This window comes from Neomonachus schauinslandi, chromosome 6 (assembly GCF_002201575.2).
Source record: "Neomonachus schauinslandi chromosome 6, ASM220157v2, whole genome shotgun sequence".
NCBI classification, from domain to species: Eukaryota; Metazoa; Chordata; class Mammalia; order Carnivora; family Phocidae; genus Neomonachus; species Neomonachus schauinslandi.
In genome coordinates this window covers 133020811-133024966 of record NC_058408.1, presented here as the reverse complement: position 1 = coordinate 133024966, position 4156 = coordinate 133020811, and the positions used below count along the sequence as shown (strand labels likewise).

At 43.7% G+C, this 4156-nt stretch overlaps 1 non-coding gene across 1 annotated transcript; it reads right to left on the bottom strand.

The window, feature by feature from the left end:
- Window positions 1-1751: 1751 nt before the first annotated feature.
- On the bottom strand, window positions 1752-1882 carry LOC123325204. Its single transcript, XR_006540304.1, has one exon. It is a non-coding gene; the product is annotated as a small nucleolar RNA SNORA63 (small nucleolar RNA).
- Between the last annotated feature and the right edge of the window lie 2274 nt (window positions 1883-4156).

Here is a 4156-nt window from a genome sequence, read left to right as displayed (position 1 = left end):
AAACCAAGGATGAAAAAGATCACCCCTCCTCCCTAGTGTTCTTCTGTGCCCTTGGGCTTGCTTATGCTTTACATATTTCCTCAGGAGCAATGTAACTGTGAGTAGAGTTCTTCCTGGAAACAGAGGCAGAAGATTCCTGCTTCCCTTATGGCAGGCTCATGTTCTCACTCAGGGAATCAAGCATTTCTTCCCCTTCCTGTTTCAGCGGTTCCCACCCCCAGCCTCAGACCAACTCAAGACAGGTAGGGCTGCTACCTGGGAGAGTCTCCTTGAGCCCCATGAGAGAGTTCAGAGTGCCTCTCGGACAACAAAACTTTGGATTGGACTATGACTTCAGCTATGACTTTTTTTCCTGGCAAACTCCGTGTTGGGTGACACAAGAAGATGCCCTCGGGGCGCCTGGGTGGCTCAGTCGGTTAAGCGTCTGCCTTCGGCTCAGGTCATGATCCCAGGGTCCTGGGATCGAGCCCCGCATGGGGCTCCCTGCTCTGCGGGAAGCCTGCTTCTCCCTCTCCCACTCCCCCTACTTGTGTTCCCTCTCTCGCTGTGTCTCTCTCTGTCAAATAAATAAATAAAATCTTAAAAAAAAAAAAAAAAAGAAGATGCCCTCTGAAGAGTATAATCCAGTCACAAAGGCCAAAGGTTGAGGGGAAGTTGCCATTTTTCCTTGTCATTTACCCATCAAGTGTCTGTCTCCCTGATTCTTTGAGTTATTGGTATCCTAGCTTTGGACAGCTGCCCTGGTATTTGAGTGTGTGTATACCAGGGCTGTGAGCACTGGTTTGAAGTTTGTAGTTCTGCCACTCTAGCTGTATGATTCAGGGCCTTCAGTTAATCTCTTTGAGCTTCAAATTCCTCTTCTGTATGATGGGAGTAGTCATGCCTGTCCTGCCTGCTTGATCAAATAAAATCCCAGCTTTCTGCATCTGAAAACTTGGGGTCCTAGAGCTGGGTAGAAAGTTTACGTGTTACCTTACACAGCCTTTGTCCGCTTCAAACATCCGCCCCTTACTGGCACCCTGGAGAAGTGATCCTCCAGCTTCAGACTGAGCTTTGGCTGGGGAGCTGCCCTCCTCCGAAGCTCCAATTGTTAGAACGGTCTGCCATGGCCTGGGCTGAAATCTGAACCCTCCAGTAACTTTCACCTGCTAGTTTCTGTTTCACCTCTGGACTCAACAATACATTTTACCCCAAAGTATTCTATATATTGAAGACTACCGTAAAAAGTCCCACCACAGATTTTTTAACTAGTTATCAAATCATCTTTTCAGCTCCTTTGCCTGCTCTGCCCTTGGAGTTCTGGTCTAGATTGACTGCATAGAACAGGACATGGTGCAGGGTGGTCTGATTTTAAGGGATCCTTGTGATATCAGTTATAAAACTTTCCCTGGAGTTCCCTGGGGGCAGGTGTTATTATTACTAATGGCAGGTGTCCCCACACATAGTGGGGATGCACAAATCCTAGAGCCATAATTGGAAACACATGCTTCTTAACATGCTTTAAATTATTTTTATTTATTTATTTATTTTTTTTTTAAAGATTTTATTTATTTATTTGACACAGAGAGACACAGCGAGAGAGGGAACACAAGCAGGGGGAGTGGGAGAGGGAGAAGCAGGCTTCCCGCAGAGCAGGGAGCCCGATGCGGGGCTCGATCCCAGGACCCTGCGATCATGACCTGAGCCGAAGGCAGACGCTTAACGACTGAGCCACCCAGGCGCTCCTCAAGTCAGTGTTTTACTTGGTAAACATGTCTGAGACCATGCATCCCTGGCTGCTAAGCACCATGGCGGACAGGGCTAGAAAGGTAACAGCTTTATTTTGAGCAGGGGGCAAAGACAAGGCAGCACTTTACAGCTACATTGTAACTAGATCCTGCATCAACATGCTTTAAATTATTTTATTTAACTTGGAAGTTTTCTCCCTTCGATCACCTTGAATTAGTTTTTATTCTGAACAATATTAGAGATATATCAAATTTTAGTAAAAAAAAAAGAGAGAGAGGGGCGCCTGGGTGGCTCAGTCATTAAGCGTCTGCCTTTGGCTCAGGTCATGATCCCAGGGTCCTGGGATCGAGCCCCACATCCGGCTCCCTGCTCGGTGGGAGCTTCTCCCTCTCCCCCTGCTTGTGTTCCCTCTCTTGCTGTGTCTCTTTCTGTCAAACAAATAAATAAATCTTAAAAAAAAGAGAGAGAGACCTAGAGAACAAATCTAAGGAATAAAATGGAAGTCATTTGTAACCCATCTATTTGTAAGAAAATAAAATTATATTTTTATACCTCATACCTTGGTTGTGCATATATGCGTTTATGTGTAATTGTTGAAATTATGCAACACATGGTTCTATGGTTCTACATTTTGCTGTCTTACTGAATATTGTGTTCTTTTCCAGTGCCATTACCAATTATTTATAAGTATTATCATTATAATGGTTGTATCATAATATTCTATTGAATGAATACTCTATAATTTACTTAATGAATTACACCCTATTGTAATCCTTAATTTGCATTCTCCTAGTTCTTAGGAGCTTCAGGGCTGTTCTCTTTGAGAAATGGAAATTTGGGAAAAGGCAATACCTCTAGATTCCTGCAGAAGGATTACCCCCCGTAATCCCTTCACCCCATTCTTCTTTTCCTAAGTGGGCAGAGTTAACAGGACATACAGACCAGATCCTATTAGAACTGGAAAGGTGAAAAAAATGGGTTGATTTGTGTGTAGGTGTGGGTGTATGTGTGCAACTCACAAATTCAAATGTAAAATGCTATACTGGGGATTTATCTGATTAACAAGAGGTTTGGGTTTGTTTCATTTACTTATACAAATTGGGTCCACCAAGGGCTTGAGTGGCCTCTTTCCTCCATAGGAAGGCTTTACCTTTCTTGATCAAGGAAATGAAGGAAATTCAAGTATCAAGAAATCGTTGTTCTTTAATGTCAGGAAGAATGCACTTGAACTCCCAGCTGGAAATCCAAGAATCCCAAATATGTTTTCCACTGCCATAACCTGGGGCTCCCTTTCTCGCTAGAGCATAACCCTGGCAGCATGAAGGCTCCACTTCCATATAATCAGCTCAGTCATCTAGGGTAATTGTTTAGGGGGCAATACCCCACGTCTCTGCAGACATAGACCAGTCACCAAAATAGCAAACTAGAAATCTGTGTCTTTTACAAAATCCCCAAGCAAATTTTGTCAGGTAAATTTAAGAAATGGATCATGACCCATTTCTAGGCTATCAACTTAGCCCGAAAAACAGTTGCCCCACACCTGTATTTCCAAGGAGTATCAATGTCTTAGATACCAGGCTTTACTTAATGAATTGTTTCATCTTTAGAGACTATCAAAATCACATGACTGGAAAGGAGTAGCTTCATAAACCTATATCAAGGCTGATGGAAGGGGTTTTCTCCAGTATAGAAGTGATCATTTTTGAAAGAAGCATCCTACTTCTCCCCAAAGGGATTGCCACTAATAGAGAACCAGCTGCTCCCTCCATCATGGGCCAATACCACCCTTGTGGAATGGATACAAACTGTGTTATCACCTATGGGGACTGGCTGATTTGAGGCAGTAGCATATGGTTGACTGTTAAATCAAAATAAAACCAAACAGAAACTTGTGGTTGCTTAGCCTCAGTAGAATTCTCAAGAGCCAATACAAACGACTAAGCCCAGAGACAGCCTCACTCCATCTGTGCTTTTATCTCCAGCCCAGAGGAACAACCTTATTGGGCTTGGTGTGCTGGGATGCTTCCAACACACCGTCCAGACATTCCTGTGGGCACAGGTTTCTGTTTGTGCAGACGAGAAACTACTGATTGTGTATCTCATGTGCCTATCAGGAAGGTGAAAAATCACCTCGCAAGATGACCTGGTCCCAGGAGTGAGGGTGTCCGTATCTGGGGGATGGGTCCTCATAGTGGTAGGCTGCAGTAAAAAGGAGTAAAAGTTCCAGGTTCTTCCCTTTCCCATGGTATAATTTCAACAACCAGGGAAACCAGATCTTCAAACCTCTAACTTTGGTCCTAACACTGACAAAAATAATAGATAAGAATTATCTTATGAAAAAGCATGAAAGGAAGAAAGTATGGGAAGGAGGGGTGGGAGAGAGGTATGACCAGCTTTCTCTACTCTCCACATTTAAAAACATTCCAAA